The sequence below is a fragment of the Leucopleurus acutus genome (genome assembly GCF_964270905.1).
Source record: "Leucopleurus acutus genome assembly, chromosome: 10".
Classification (NCBI taxonomy): Eukaryota; Metazoa; Chordata; class Mammalia; order Artiodactyla; family Delphinidae; genus Leucopleurus; species Leucopleurus acutus.
Window position 1 is genome coordinate 100,478,775 of NC_139153.1, and position 16,876 is coordinate 100,495,650.

Here is a 16,876-nt window from a genome sequence, read left to right on the forward strand (position 1 = left end):
AGAAATGTTGTGTGCAAGGAGAAGGGGATGGGGACAAAACAGAATGAACACTCCACGGAAAAGCAGAAGCAGGACGAACTCCTCCAGTGTGGCAGTGGCCTGCAGGGAGAGTGAGAAAGGCTAAGACTAGGAAGACAGTCTGGGAGCTGCCGGTGGAGGTCCTCGTGTGCCAAGTTGAGGAGTTTGGATTTCTTCCTGCGGACAACAGGGGGCCATGAGATGTTTTTCAGCAGCAGGCAAACCCCATGTGCAGCTATAGTGTTCAAGCCGAGTGGAGGGCAGACTGGAGGAGGGAGACAAAGGGGGCAGGAAATTGACTTGGGAGGCGCTTGTGACATGACGAGGGCCTAGGTCAGGACAGTGGGGCAGGCAACACCAGAGTCAGACTGGACCAGGGTTTCGAGGAGGGTCTGGTGACTGCTGGCAGCTGAGAGAGAGCCCAGAGTCAGGGACTGGCCTGGGAAGCTGGGCGGATGGTGAGTTTCAGCTCACCTTCTAGAAGTGGGGGAGAGACTTTTCTTCCTGCAACTTCCCTCCAACGCACCTGCAGGGGATCCCCAGCCTGGCAAAAGTTGTAAATGGAGAGGGGGAGCAGGGACCACCCGGTTTACAGGTTGGAGGAGAGGGCGGCAAAGCACCAGAAGCACAGCTCTTACTACACCAGGCGTGGGCTGGCGAAGCCAGCTTCCAAGCAGGTCACTGACATCATCAGCCCGAAGGGACGTGAACGGGACCCTGACAGTCTGTCCTCGGGTTAGGATGTAAAGAAAGCTGCCTGTAAGCGTTAAACATTTCTCTTAGGTAAGTGGGAGCCCAGACCGTTCTGGAATCATCCCCCTCTCTTCCTGCCTTTTCTCCTTGCTCCCCTCCTGCCTGTAAGATGGGGGGTGGGGTGGACCAGGACAAGGGTCAGGCAAGTGACACCTGATGGCTCCTGCCACTGTCCTAGACATGTCTGGCCCGAGGAAATGCAGTTTAATGTTTGTATACCACATTGTATTTTTCTTTCAGTCAACCACCTTTCCGTGTATCTGAGGTCCGCAAGTCCCCAAAACATAAAATCACCACCGTCTCTTCCCTTGATCCCTCCCCAACCTTCCCTGGTAAAGCAGCAGCCTGCCAGCCACCTGCTCAAGAGGAGATACACGGACAGAAGACCGGGCTCCCACCACTGCCCTATAAAAAGGGTGGAGAGGGCTTCCCTGGTGGCGCTGTGGTTAAGAATCCACCAGCCAATGCAGGGGACACGGGTTCGAGCCCTGGGCCAGGAAGATCCCACATGCTGCAGAGCAAGGAAGCCCGTGCACCACAACTACTGAGCCTGCGCTCTACAGCCCACGAGCCGCAACTACTGAGCCCACACACCTAGAGCCCGTGCTCCACGACAAGAGATGCCACCGCAGTGAGAAGCCTGCGCTCCGCAACGAAGAGTAGCCCCCACTCGCCGCAACTAGAGAAAGCCTGCGTGCGGCAACAAAGACCCAACGCAGCCAAATAATTAATTAATTAATTAATTTAAAAAGAAAGGTAGAGATTTATGTAAGAATTTTGCAAAAACTTAAGAAAACAAAATAAGGGAGACTCCAAGGGCAAAAAAATTAACTGTCAAGCAAGTAAGGGCTAATTCAAACACTGAGCAAAAAAATGGGGGGGGGGTCTGGGGGTACCCTCCACATAACTTCAAACACGAGAGAGAAGTGGCAGATGGCAGCGCCGGAGCTAGTTACCTAAATAAGTGAAGAAGCACCACCTACCAGAGCAGCTCCCCAGCGCCAACGTATCTGGTTTGTTTTAGAAGCAGACGAGTTCTGGAACTTTTATTTACTACAGGGTTTTTAAATATATGTAACGCCACTTAAATGTTTTCCCCAACCCCCAATCTTCTGTGAAACCTTGAACTTGCCAACCACAGCACCTTACAGGCCTGTAAGGAGAGCTTACTCGCTCTACGAAATTCCAGATCCCCAAATATGCCACGTGCAGTACAGTGAGAACGCCAGGCTGCTTGCACACGTGACACAGGCCTTGACTCCTGTACCTTTAAAGCAGGCTTTCTTACCCTCCACCTACTGACATTTGGGACTGGATAATCCTTTAGCTGTGGGGCCTTCAGGTGCATTGTGGGATGGGCAGCAGCACTCCTGGCCTCGACCCACTAAAGGCCAGTCGCACCCCTCCCCCCCCCCAGCAAGGCAATCAAAAGTGTCTCCAGACTTTGCCAGATGCCCCCGGGGCGGGGAACCACCAAGCTGAGAACTACTGCTTTAAAGGGGGCATCCAAAGCTTACCACCTGCCTTTCCCTTAAAATCCATCCCTAAGCGAACTCCTTGAAGAAGAATCTGCTAGCCTGTTTGTCTCTAGGTGCTCGAAGCAAACATAAACTCTGCCTGAGTACTGCAGTTGTGCACAGTTCTGGAAAGGAAATCCAGAGTGGATACCCACAAAGCTTCCTGAGCTTAAAATACACCACTTTCTTCCATATATAGATTTTGACTTTCTGGAACATTTATTTTATCCTTACAATGATCCCACGAGGTAGAAAACCTACTGAAAAGAATGCCTATAATCACGTTCATCAAGAGAAATGCTGGCAGAGGCTAAAAAGTTTCTTTTCCAATTGCCTTACATCTTCAAATTCAACCACAGCATTATTGTGAAAGGATCTGGTCTCATTTAAAAAGCACACACACAGATAAACAGGCCCTGTATATTTAATGCTCTGTCTTCTGAGGCCAAGCTGACTTGGAAAAGCAGGTGTTGTTTGGACTGAGGCTGGGGCTGGGTGTTCTGGGTCCTGGGCCTGATTTATTACTAGCCACCGGGTGGAAGTTGGCACAGCTGGAAAATGGGTTAATACACCCACCCAGCCCTCACCATGCTGCTCTGAGGATCAAATTCGAATCTTTGTTCAAGGCCTTCACAAAAGCAGGGTGCAGTTAACTTTGTCCAGAGTCTGCCCTAACGAAAAATGAAATTTCACAAGTAGTGAAACCACTAAAAGCCTCCAACATTCTTAAAGCCATCTTACCCCGCAGTCTCTGAAAGAGGGGGTAGAGAGACGAGATACCAAGCTAGCCAGGGGAAAAACAAATAGAGCCATTTAAAAGCTTTATCTAATTACCCCCACTGAGACTTTTTCTCTGCAGTCTGGCTGGCTGACAAAGAATGTGGTGGGGCTTTTGACTGGGCTGTCTCCACCCTATCGGGACCACCCGCCCTCCCCGAGTCTGAAAGGCCCGCAGGAGTAGCCCGTACCCAGACGCAGGGACTTTACAGAGGCTTTCAAGTTCTATTAGCACGGCTTGCTTGAATCACACTGAACAAACAGTCTCCACCCTCCCCCACTTCTTTTGTCTAAAGCACCTATTCACTGGCAGCCACCTTTATTGATGGGCAGACTGGCTCACCTGTGCCCGAAGTACCATCAGAAACAAGATGCACCAGTAGCTGGAAGGGAGAGCTCCCTGCGCCCTCCTCCCAGGCTCCCCACCCCCACCACCCCCATCTCCACCAACCAACGCCAGCTACACTCGGACAGGGACACCCAGGGAAGGTGACGAGGGAAACAGAGACCAGCACAGTGGTGACCCTGTCCCAGAGGACAACTAACAGAAAAGGAAAACGTCTGTCACCCTCGCGCCCCATCTTCCTCACTCTCCCACCTCGGTCATCATGAAAACAACGCAGATGGTTTTCCTCTCTGTATTCTGCCTTCCATGGGAGCAGGGGAAATTAAAAATAAGTGATGCATTTCAGAAAGCACATCGTATGCCTGCCTCTGCGTTTCAGATGGTACACCTTTTACCTCTGATTTATGGGGAGGCCCCCAAGGGCGTGGAAATCACAGGCTGACCCCTGCTTTTTGAAGACAGCCATAGCTATTTCTACTCCAAAACCACTTTCTAAGTCTAAAAGAGAGAAAACTTACTTACCCTGCCTCCTCCCCCCACACCCCAAAAAAACCCATCTAATTTCTTAATTAAATTTGGCTATAAAAAACATTACTCAACTTGGCCTGTTCAGTAGGTCAGATGTACAGAAGTAATCTTGAGGAAGGGAAACTTGTGAGTTACAGTGAGCTTGCCTTTCAACCAGGAGAGGATGGTTACTAACCATGGCTTCAGTTAGATTGCAACCCTTTGATCTCACTGAAAACCCCCAAGATCCTTAAAGTGTTGCTTTCGAACACTTGGTTCCAAAGATACTCTACACCTAATGTAATGATTTTCAAACAGGTATTAGGAAGTGTTCTGAAATGAACTGAGATGGGGAGGTGGAGTGAAAAGGAGGAGCCCTATAAAATTAATCTAATCTCAGTAAAGGGGGAAGACCATTGTCCTGTGACCAGGAGACTATATTGCCTTCGTTCTATCGATACTCTATTGCATTTCTATCTTTTGAATACAAACCTGTTTAATAAAGAGCAAAAGAAGACATCACTTCATGGATTAGGTAGGTTTTCCAAAACGAACTAAACAATCTCTTATTAATCAATGAAATAAGGTGATGTTACACACCATTTCCTTGGGAGGATTTAACCCGAACACACAGGTAGCAGGGAAGAAGTCCACCCAGACAAGCTGCCATCTGACACCAGAGTTGGTCAGAGAGCATGAACTTCAATTAAAAGACACTTACAAAAGAGAGATGATTTAAATGTGACAACAAAAACAAAACAAAATTAACATCCTACTTTCCTAGGTCAAAGGACATGGAGAATTCAGAAATTGATTAAATCTAGTTAAATAATGTAAAACAGATTAGGACTCCCTTTCAAAAATGCTTTGGTTAATTTTAGCATCCTTCTGTTTCGCTGCTAAGCAACCCTTATCCTATGACCTTTTAAGCACCACCTACTTTTCAAAAGGATAATGAATAGAAACATCAAAAGGATTCACTTCTGACTACTTCTAGGGAGCACGTTTAATCAATTTCTGTAGGAGGAAAAATTTATATTAATTATGCCATATAAAACCCTAGACTGGTAGAATTTCTTCTTAGTTTCATTAACCAGGAAATTTCCTTCACTGAAGATAATAAATGACGTTAACAACTGAGCATAACACAGCTAGCAAAAACTTCCAAACTGATCTTAGCAAGTGGGGCAGCACAGCAGTTCAAAATTGAGTAAAAATGCAAGCCACGTAATGGCAACTGCGTAGGGCCCGGCATACAGCAGGGAACCAACCAATCAATAACTGTTGATGGCATGCCGGCTAAACTAGGTAGGTTTATTTTCCTCCTTCTAAAATAAAAGACCCTTCCATCAAAAGGTCATTTGTTAGATGATGCAGATAGTTAGGAATGGATGCCCCACCTGTGCCAGCTGAGTCAGACCCATCTTCCCCATCACACAACAAACACTCGTCTGCCATCAGGGCTGAGGCTCTGAACTTCTGATGAGAAAAAAAGTGGTATCTAGAAAAACGCAGAGAATGATATGCCATAGAACGGTACACATCAGCAGCATTTCTTAAGAGTATCACATAACCAGCAAATCCTCTTTAAAAACAAAACATCCTAAAATGCAACCTGTTTAGCAGTATTTCTAAGAGTTATAAAACAGTGCAAGTTCATTAACAACCTAAAATGGACCACAAGGTAAACAAATAACCAAATCAAAGGGCTCTCCCTTTCTTTTGTAAAAGTGGGGGGGAGTGGGAAGGAAGGTGTTTTTTCACACATTTAAAACTTGATAAAAGCCATTCAAATGTTTAATTCATCAGTGTAACCAAAGCTCAAAACACATCAAAGCAAGCTCCATCAGCGGTACCCAGAAGCTCCCTCCAAAGGCTAGTGGCTCACCTTTACATAAATTGCTTGAAGAATAATTTGAACCCATTCCTTCAAAAGTTCTGTGTGACTCTTGAAGGAAGAACTAAACGTTTAAAAAAAGAAAGCGAGAGAAAAAAAGAAGTTTCAGCCAAGACTTCAGCCTCTAACTTAAGACTTCCGGGTTACATTATGTCTTAGACCCATACCTGCCTACTCAAAAAGGCACCAGACCTAGAGGATGCTTTTAAGGGCCATGGGAAGAAGAAGAAGAAAACAAAAACAAAAACAAAAACCCCAAAACAAAACAAAAACCATTCTTTTCTTTGCAGTTCCCTTTTCTCCACTTTCCACATCAATTAAATTTATTTCAGAATACACTCACGCGCATGCACACACCACTGCCTATCTAAAAGAAAACAACCTCAAAAATATGGGATGCACGTGAACAACTAAGCCTTTGCACAAATCACCTCAAGCCTCCTCTTCGAGACAGAAATACCTCGCTATTTCCAGCATCCCTATCCAACGGGCAAACTTTATTTCCACTGGCTTTTAAACCTAAACGCTAAAACAAGCACGGGGTGAATTTTTCTTCTGGTGAAAACCATCGGACAGGTTTTTCAGCATATCCCAAAGTGATATTTTTTTATTCACCTTCCTATCTCTCTCCACCACCACCATCCCCCAAAAAGAAGCCGAAAAAACTCCAAAGTGCCCCGAATGTGTCCTGCTGCTGGCTCTGAAGCCGTGTAGAATTTCGTAATGGAATGTGAACTGCTCGTCCGGATCTGGGCTCACGTTCTATCTTCTAACCAGTAAGGAGCGAGGGAGGGCAAATCTGCTGAGCAAGGAGAAATACTTTCCTGCTCTTTTATAACCCATCGCGGATGCACCGCGGACGCTGGACGCGAGCTGCACGCGGCGCCTGTCAACCCGCCCGCCGGTCCCCGCGCCCCTCCTCTGCCCGCCCCCCCCATCCCGCCGGAAAAGAAAAGTGACCCCACCGAGAAGTGGGCTCGGCCGCCGCGCCCCTCACTCACGCGCCTCCCGGGCCCCGCGGGCGGCGGGGAGCGAGTCCCCACATCCTCGACGCGACCCTCGGCCCCGTCCAGAAAACACGCCGCTTCCAGGGAGGGGGCTGGCGACTGGAAGGACCTCCCCTGCTCCTTAGCAACCAACCATTAAGGTCGCAGTTTCCTAAGAGACCGCGAGCGGGGAGGGGGCGCGGGGGACCGGGCCGAGGCGGGGGGCTGGGGGCTCACTGGGTCTTCAGCCCCTCGACGCCGGCCCCCCCACCCCAGCCCCTGCTCGGCTCTGCGGGCCGGGACGGGAGGAGACAGAGAAGACCCACAACTCGCAAAAAAATTGGTCCAGCGGGCAGCGGACAAAAGTTTCCGAGCGCGCTCCACAGCTGGGCGGCGAAGCGGGCCCCGGCGGCCAGCCCCGCCTCGGATGCTCCCGGCCTCCTTCCTGTGCTCGTGACGGCGCCGGGCGCCGAGGTTCCCCCCCCCCCGCCCCCGCGATGCAGGCTCCGCTCCACACCGATGGCTCCCACGAAAACACGTACACCGCCAACGGAAGGGCAAGGGAACAATACGCGCGGACGCGAGCCCCCTGCCCAGTCACCCGGGGGCGGTGGTCGGCGTGACCACCAGCCACGAGCCGAGAACGGCGAGGGCGCTGGGCTGCCCGCGGCCCCCTCCCGGCCGGCGCCGTCCGCCCGGGAGGATCAAAGTCCGCAGAGCAGGGCGCGGCGGATGCTCCCACCGCGCGGCCCCGGCGGGCACCCCCGAGCCAGCACCCCAGGCGGGCACCCCGAGCGGGCACCCCCGGATACCTTGCGGCGGCGGGCGGGCGCCGTCATCTCCGCGCTCCTCGGCCCGAGAGGGACTCGAAAGTATGTAGGAGAAAAGTTTCCCCTCCCACATGGGGGGGAGGATGTCGGGGGAGAGAGGGCGGAAGATGGAGAGCAGCGCTGGTAAGATGTTTCTGGCCGGCGGTGCGCGCACCATGCGAGTCCCGGCGGTGCTGGTTAAAAATAAATTCCGCGGCGGGTGCGGCGGCGCGGGTCGGGCCGGATTCCTGCGCTCGGACGGCTAATATGGATGCGCATCAGGTCCTGGCGGCGGGGCGCTGCAGCGGCCGCGGCGGCTCGCGCTGGGAGCTGGTTGGCAGAGCCGGCAGCTCGGGAAGGGGAAAAGGAGCGGAGGAAGGGGAGGAGGAGGAGGGGGGAGGGGGAGGGGGAAAGAGAGGAGGAGCGGCCCGGCGCGCAGCCGGAGGGGAGAGGGCTGCCCAGCTCATCCCAGGCCGGCCCCACCGCCCCGAGCGCACGTAGCGCGGCGTGGGGCGCTCGGGTCCTCGGCTCCGGGAAACGCTGAGTTTCAAAAGTACAACGCGCTCTGCAGACTTCACCCTCCCCATCCCCAAAAGTTCTTTAAAAGGTCGCTCCCGCTCAGCCCCAGACATCTCGCTGCCACCCAAGGACCGCGAGCCGGAACCTCGGGCGCGTACTTACGGCCGGGCAGGGCGCTTGGCTCCCAGACATGATGCAGTGGGGACCGGTGGGCTTCGGGGAGAGAACGAGGAGAGATGCAAACTTGTTCCGGAAAAGGAATCAAAATGGCGTTTCTGGATGTGCAAAGTTCATCAACTCCGCAGTCACTTCCCCTCCTCCTCTTCTCCCACAGGGAGGGAGGTGGGCGAGGAGCAGGCGACCCCGGCGCCCCAGCCGTCGTCCCGGCCCCCGCCTCGGCCCCCCGCCCCGCTTCCTCGCCCGCACGCTCGGAGACTCGCTCTCCCCCTCTCACCCTGATAAGTAGACACATCACGTGTTGCTCCTGCGACTCTCCTGGGGACGTGTTACTGAGCGGCGGCGGCGGCGGCGCTCGGGCTGGGGGGGGGGGGGGACCGCGGTACCCGCTGGTCCCCACCGCAGCCCCCGGCCCGATTTTAGCGGGGTGACCGCAGTTTCCATCCCGGGATGGATGGAGGTGCAGTCCCCCACCCCACCCCCACCGCAGCCCCAGGTTTGCCCCGCGCCCTCCGCAGGCGCCCCGGGCCAGGGGAGGGCCGGGCAGCCCCGGGGGAAGGGTCCTGGCGGCCGCAGCTGAGCGCCGTCCGACCAGCACAGCGATCGCCGGCCGGCCACCCTCTTGGACCACCGCGCCCCCTCCCCTCCGGCCCCTCACTGCGGGCGACTCCCCGCCCCTGCCTTTCCATCACTTCGCTCAGTGGTTTGTTTCACTATTTTAACGGAGGACAGGGAAAGGCAGCGATGCCTGGGAAGCGCGAGAGGGGCGCCTCGGAGGCCGGGAGGGGGTGCCATGGGGGGCGGGGGTGCCTGGCCCGGCGCCGCCCCTCTTGCTCTCAGAGGCAGACGGGAGGGTGAACCCCACCCGTGCGGTTCCCTCTCCACGCGGTCCTCGCTCTGCATCCAGGTGGGACAAGCCGACGATGGGGCGGGAGATTAAGGAACTGGCGCTTCACCCCGCCCCCAACTTCGGGCTGTTTCTCTCCCAGGGCCGGTCCTTCTCGCTCTGGGGCTGCCGCCCCGGGAGCGTATTCTCCATCCAACAAATTCAACGCTGACTTGGCTTTTGTCACCTTCCCTTCCCCACACTCCACAGCTGATGCTGAAGCGGGTGTGGGGGGGGGCTGCGTTGCCCCCAACGGGCCGCCACTGTGTCCCCACCCCACGATGGCACGGCTGATGCTGTGTCATCCACGTCGCCCTCCGAGGCATCAGGGAAGCCACATGCAATATCTCTTTCTCTCAGAGGGCTCCTGTTTCAACTCTGAAAAGCAGGGGCCCTCCTCCGAGCCGCGCTCCGTCTCCACGGCTCCAAACACCAGCTTCGCCCAGGCTGCGGCGGCCCAAGTTATCACCGAGCCCAGAGAAACCAGGCCTGGGCTTTGCTTCCTCCATAAGGCAGCTGACATGTTTCCAACTGTTAATACTTTTCCTACTGAGCTTCTGAAAGGGGCCTGTTGTCAGCCTTTTGGAAACATCTTCAGGCAGATAAGGGTGATTGTGGTTGCAGAAAACAAACACCACCCGCCCCCCAAATTCTAAAGATGGGGGGCCTCTTGTCTAGTTGCAGAGAATGCTACTGCAGAATCATGCGTTTGAGGCTTGTTTAGCAAGATGATGTTACACATACAGAAAGCTGGCCACTATATACTGTGACCTTTGACCCTCTTTCACGCCAACTCTTCTGAGTACCCTTGCACACCATACAAAGTTGTAAGCCCCATCACGGGCCTTTAATTTGAGGCCTTTAGCTGAACTCTGGTGTTCAGGACTGCAGACAGAAGTGTCTACTTAGGGATGGACTAAATGGATGGGTCCTGGCCAACACAGAACTCTCTAGAACCAAGCAAAAGCAGCTGGACCATTACCTATGACTTGAGATAATCAACCACCCAAGAGGGAACTGATTCAGCTGGCTGTTTCTCTGACGTCCAGAGTCATCAAAATTAAGTTTTCAGAACCTGTTATGTTTCCCAGGGTCTACTGTTTACTGAGGAAAACTCAACCCAGGGAAACGTTAGCAGTTGCATTTTTCTAAGCCTCCCCTCCACCCCAACCCCATGTCCCCATTCAGGGAGTTACCTTTCCTGGTCTCCCCACTGAGGAGTAGGTTTTGAGTAGGAACCATATCAAAGTTGGAGTTTTGCTTGTAATTTAGCTTATTCTGTAAAAAATACATGCAAACCTGCAAAGCTACATGATTTTTCCTGACCTTGATAATGTCACCTAAGTAATACTGGCAACCTTTTAAGTTGAATAAACAGTCTAAAAGTAACTTTTGAAAGTTGAATTCTAATGATACTGAGCTCTGTGTTCATCTTTTCTAGCTAATTCACAAACTTGGCAGTCAAACGAGCCGTCCAAAGGTCTGTTTGTCCATATTACATATAAATATCATTGACCCAACAGATATTTATTGAACATCTAATAGGTAAAAAAGAGTCATGCTACTAAAACCATGATGAGTTGCCACTTCACACCCACTAGGATGGCCGTAATAAAAAAGACAGATAATAACAAGTGTCATCAGGAAAGTGGAGAGATGGAACTCTCGCACACTGCTGGTGAAAATGTAAAATGCTACAGCCACTTTAAAAAACAGCTTGACAGTTCCTCAAAATGTTAAGCATAGAGTTACCATCTGACCTAGCCACTCCACTCCTAGGTACATAACACAACACGTGAAAACAGACATCCACACAAGAACTTGTACAAGAATGTTCATAGCAGCGTTATCCATAGCAGCTAAAAAGCAGAAACAACCCAAATAGCCATCAACTGATGAGTGGATAAACAAAATGTGGTACGTCCATACGTGGAATATTATTCAGCCATAAAAAAGGAAAGAAGTACATACTACAACACGGATCAATTTTGAAAACACACTAAATGAAATAAGCCAGACCCCAAAGGACAAATATTGTTCTGATTCTGTTTATATGAAATGTCCAGAATAGGCAAATCTTCGGAGACAGGAAGTAGATTAATAGTTACCCAGGGCTGAGGGTTTGGAGGGAAATAGGGATTGACTGCTAATTGTGTGACATTTCTTTGAGGGGTGATAGAAATGTTTTAAAATTGATTGTGGTAATGGTTGAACAACTCTGAATATACTAAAACCATTGAACTGTACGCTTTAAATGGGTGAATTGCATTCTCTGTAAGTTATACCTCAACAAAGCTGATATATATATTTCATATATATATATGGAATTGTGAGATATATATATATATATATATATATATATATATATATATATATATGTTCTGTAGTGGAGAATTGATACAAAAATGGATAATTTATAATCCATGCCTTAAAAGAGTTTACAGGCTAATCTCTGCATCCACAAGAAGTAATCATGAAATGCAAGCCAACATTTAATAAGAACCATTAAATAGGTACAAAATTCAGAGGTTCCAAGAAAAGAGAGCACTTCAAATAAGAGTCACTGGGGAAAATTTCACAGAAGAGAAAGCGACCGGGCTGAGCCATGGAGAACGGCTAGAAATTTCGTGTATGGAGATGGGGATTAGAAATAGTAGATGCAAAGGCACAGCGGCGGCAAGTTATGAGCCCTGTTCAGAGACCAGTAAGGATTCCAGTGCGTAACCCACACAGCAATAGCAGGTGATGAGAGTGAAAGTCAACAGGCCGAGGCTGTCCCACAGAGAACTCTGAACACCATCCATGGAAAACCTCAGGGACCAGGGCCTGAACTAGGGTGGAGCAGGGAAGGGATAGAGAATAGCTGATTGGGAGCCGCTTCAGAGGAAGAACTGATAGAAAAGCAGCTGGTGGGCCGGGAATGGGGGGTGAAGAAGTGAGGGCCAAGATGATGCCTGGGCCCCAGCCAGATGGAGAGAACGAATGACTAATGAGAAAGTCAGAGGTAGGAGCCCATTGGAGGTGGAAGGGGACAAAGCAGGTGACATCGAGCTGGAAGTAGAAATAATGGAAACCATAGAGCTATGCCATGGAAGAGAATCGAGGAGAAAAAGGATGTGGATGTTGGAGAAGGCCCCTAGGATGAGGTGACACAGTCTGCTGAATCTCATGAGACGTGGAGGCGTCCCAACCCCACCCAAAGGAGGGGGCAGGGCGCTCCAGACAGAGGGAGCAGTAGGTAGCAAGCATGAGGGCAGAGAGGCGTAAAACAAGGTCAGTTTCCAGAACTGCAAATACCTGACTCTGTGGCTGGACCAGAGGGAGGAAGGGACGCAGCTAGAGATGGAGCTGGAGAAATTGCCCGTGGGCCAGACGGCCGAGAGCTCCGGGCACACCGTGGAGCTGACCTGTGCTTTATCCGACGCCGAGCCCCTGAAAGGGCTTAAGGAAGAGGTAGACAGAGCCTCCCTCGTGGGACCATGGAGAAGGGTCTGGGAGACCTGGGATCGGAAGGTTAGTTAGGAATTAATAGAAGAGCCCACCTAAGAAATAATAAGGACCCTGTCAGCCGCTGGCTATAGAGGTGGAGGAGAATGGATTGGTTTGAGACAGACTTAGGACACAGATGCAATAGGATTTGACCAATTTGATATGGGAGAGAGGAAAAAAAAAATCCCTCTGGAGCACTGACCACGGGGCGTGGCATCAAAAGAAGGGAAACCAGGCTTCCCTGGTGGTGCAGTGGTTGAGAGTCTGCCTGCCGATGCAGGGGACACGGGTTCGTGCCGCGGTCCGGGAAGATCCCACATGCCGCAGAGCGGCTGGTCCCGTGAGCCATGGCCGCTGAGCCTGCGCGTCCGGAGCCTGGGCTCCACAACGGGAGAGGCCACAACAGTGAGAGGCCCACATACGGCAAAAAAAAAAAAAAGGGAAACCACTCCAGCATCGGCAGAATGACACATGACAAAGCAGGGGTTAAAGTAAAAAGAGGGGGACAGACAGAGGGACTAGAGGTGGGAGGTGGTAAAGAAGATGGAATCCCCTGGGCTTGGTCCCAACTGCTTTGGAGCGAGAAGAAGAGACTTGAAAAAGACAGCTTCCCCAGTCTTGGTTTGGGACCTGGGTTGGGGGGTGGGTCCATGCATCATGGCGGGGTGGTGTGTGGAAGACGAGAGGAGGCTGGACCCAGGAAAAAGGCCTGGAGAGACATCTGGGGGCCAGAGAGGATGGGAAGTAAAAGGCTAGAGGCTAACCCCAGGGAAATGCCTGCCATGAGGTGGATGCAGAGGAGGGGTGACAAGTGCTCTTGGGGTCTCTTTCCTCTAAAGGAGCAGAACAGCTGGGGCGGGGAGTGCTGCCTTAAAAAAAATTTTTAAAAAGGTTGTCAATGGTGTTAAATCACAGAGACGTCAAAGCAAGTAGCTGAAAAGGGGGTGAGATCTGAGAAAGTAAATTGATTTGAGAGAGGAAGGCAATGGCCAGAAAGCGAGGGTTAAGGAGTGATGGCAGGAGAGGAAGTGAATGAAGGCCTGAAGGCTGAGAAGTTAGGTGACAGAAGGAGGGGCGAGAAGGGAAAGTAATGACAGCAACGTAGTAGGCAACTAATATGTACTGAACACCTACTATGTGCCAGGCGCTGCTCTGAGGGCCCCCTGTGAATCATCTTGCTTAACCCCCCTCCAACCTGGCAGGTGCCTTATCACCCCCATCCTACAACTGATGAAACTGAGGAGTCCCAAGGTCCCCAGGCCGGGATGGCTGGGACCTGGCAGAGCTGAGCTAAACCCCGGGACCCACTCTTTCCTTGCTGTCATCACCCCTCCTGCTGTCAGTCAATCGAGAATTAAATAGTTTGCTAACAAAAAATGCCTACTTGATTGTCTTGACTAATCTGAATAAAAAACACTCTCGACTGGCGTTTGGCAGCAGGGCCAGTATTGTCTGTGCTGTCTTAACAAGGATTTAATTGGAAAGATAAGCAAATGACCAGCTTTCGGTATTGCTAATTTGGTTTATAACCATCCCTCCCGCACATAAACCTCGGGTACAAACCCCTTTCTGTTCTCCATAGACATTTATGTCAACAGGAAAGGAATGGAGATCCAGAGAGAGAGAGAGAGAATACAGATCTATGAAACAGAACACAGCTTTTGAAGGAAGGTGTGTATGCGTGTGTGTGTCTGCCTGCCTGTCTGTCTGTCTATGGCAGAGGAGGAATGGTAGGGAGATCAGCCTTGGGGAAAAAAAGAGGGATAATGAATATTCTGTGACAGGAGGGAAGGGGAAAAGATGGTAGAAACTTAACTACTACATCAGGTTGTGGGAGTTACCATGCGATGGCTTTGACTACGGACAGCAGCAGGGCCGCAGAGCAAGGGCGGGGGGCTAAGGCTTGAAGCAAGAAGTCAGGAACTGGTGGTAGAAAAGTTCAGCTCTGCGTTAGCTTCAATGCCGCAGAGCCACGGAGGGGACGAAACATATGGTAGGGATTACTGACAGCGGGAAGCTGAAATGAGTAAAATCCATCACAAGGGGGATGACACCAGAGAGGGCCTGAGGCTGTGAGAATGGGGAGTGGCCAAGGGCCCTGAGGAAGAAAGGCAGCTTCAGTGACCAGGAGGGTGAGGCAAGGGGTGAGAGGAAGAAGGGGGTCCGAGGGTGGGAAACGGGGATGGAGACCTTGGGGGAGACAGAGAAGCAGAAGACTCTTGTGAGCTGGAGGGACATCCTACTCGTGGGGCTGAGGAAACGATGCAGGAAGGACAGGACACGAGTCCTTGACAAAGAGGGTCCTCCACTCATGGAGGGACTGAGACTGAGGGCAGGAAGGAGACGGAGAGGAAAAATGTGAAGTCGGTCACTTTGGCTCTCCTGTGAGAGGCTCTGCAGGTGGCGGGGATGCAGATGAGAAGAGGCGGGCGTTGACAGGTGACACCCACATCAGAGGAGACAGCACGGGCTAAGCCGTGTCCCCCCAGATGCGTACGCTGAAGTCCTAGCCCCCAGTCCCTCAGAGTGTAACTGTAGGTGGAGGTATGGCCTTTACAGAGGTCATTAGGTGAAATGAAGTAATTGGGATGGTCCCTAATCCAGTAGGACTGGTGTCCTTCTAAGAAGAGGAGATCAAGACACACATACACACACACACACAGAAGGACGACCAGGTGAGGACACAGGGAGAAGGTGGCATCTTCCAGCCCAGGAGAGAGGCCTCAGAAGGCACCAACCCCACCAGCACCTCGATCTCGGCCCTCCGGCCCCCTCAACTGTGAGAAAATACGTTGCTGCGGTTCCAATCCCCCAGCCTGTGTGGCTGAGTTACAGCAGCCCGAGCTGACTGACACAAGAAGGAGGGACCCAAAGACGACGGGGGGCCTGGCGTGGAAGGAGAGTGGAACACACTCCAGAGACTCCGCGGCCTTCCGGTCAACTGGGAGAACCAGTCTTCTCGAGGAAAGGCTTTGGGAGGAAGTGACATATCTAAGGACACACGAAGTTTCCATCGGGGGGCAGAAGTAGGGAATGTGCTGTGGAGAAGCCCGGGAATTCGAGTTTCTTAGGACAAGGGGTGCACAGTCTCAATGGATGGGGCGGCTTGAAAGTCGGGGCCTGTCTTGGCTAATGATTCCTCCATCCCAGCCCTCAGCCCAGGGCCTGGCACAGCGCAGGTTCTCGATGAACACGTTTGCACAGTATGCAGAGGTGGAATAGACATGAAGGAGGGGTGGAAATGGGCTGGAAACAGTGGGGAACATAGGGGAAATTCCAACTGTGGGAGGAAGGTCTGCCTAGGATGGGCAAGGCGAGCAGAAGGCTTGAGAGGCAGCGGTGAGATGTCATTTCAAACGTCCAAATCCCCTTAGTAACGTAGCCAATTAGATGCTTCCTCTCAGACAAGCCGTGCAGCATCACAGGGATGGGCTACCTTCATACAACCTCTGTTACCCTCAATACATTATGACTTTAGCTACCCAGATACCTCGGGGAATGCATTATTTCTGGTGTTTTTCCTTTTAAAGGTTAAATATTTGAAGCAGATCCTTTTCTAAAATGTATTATGAACTGCCTCACTTTTTCTCCCTTTTCTGAAAAGTCAGAAAGTTCATATCTGCACAAAATGCTATTATAAACTTCAGATATTTTATTGGATTGTCCAATAAAGATAACTTTTTATAAGCAAGATTTATACTAGACCACAAGATGGTCGCATCTTCAAGAAACTGTTCATCTGAATAGGCAGGTACTAGCTATTTGCTAGCGTCCCCTAGGCCTCCGCAGTAGATCCCAGTTGGAGTTTTTCGTCTGCTTTTGGCTATTTTTCCTCCCTCACTGTCTGGCTGTGTCTTGTCACTTCTTTCTGACCTCAGTATGCCTGCCAGTAGCAACCTCCTCTTCCCTTTCTAACTGATGGTTTCTAATTTATGTGGTTAGTAAACTGGATAACCAAGACTGCGAGAAATGTGTCAAAAGTAAGTGTAAGGGGCTTCCCTGGTGGCGCAGTGGTTGAGAGTCCGCCTGCCGATGCAGGGGATGCGGGTTCGGGCCCCGGTCCGGGAAGATCCCACGTGCCGCGGAGCAGCTGTGCCCGTGAGCCATGGCTGCCGAGCCTGCGCGTCCGGAGCCTGTGCTCCGCAACAGGAGAGGCCACAGCGGTGAGAGGCCCGCGTACCGCAAAAAAAAAAAA

General features: G+C 51.5%; 1 protein-coding gene across 7 annotated transcripts in view; it reads right to left on the bottom strand.

The window, feature by feature from the left end:
* RREB1 (ras responsive element binding protein 1) overlaps positions 1-16,876 on the bottom strand; it is a 176,107-nt gene that overhangs the window by 125,666 nt on the left and 33,565 nt on the right. For 2 of the 7 annotated variants that reach the window (XM_082848339.1, XM_082848338.1), the window contains exon 1: positions 8,292-8,472. The exons of 3 other annotated variants lie outside the window; for them this stretch is intronic. The gene's annotated coding sequence lies outside the window, so the exon portion shown is untranslated. Of the gene's footprint in view, positions 1-6,430; positions 6,708-7,613; positions 7,970-8,291; positions 8,473-16,876 lie in introns of those variants that run through there. 2 more of the 7 variants (XM_082848342.1, XM_082848347.1) reach the window with 2 other exon arrangements.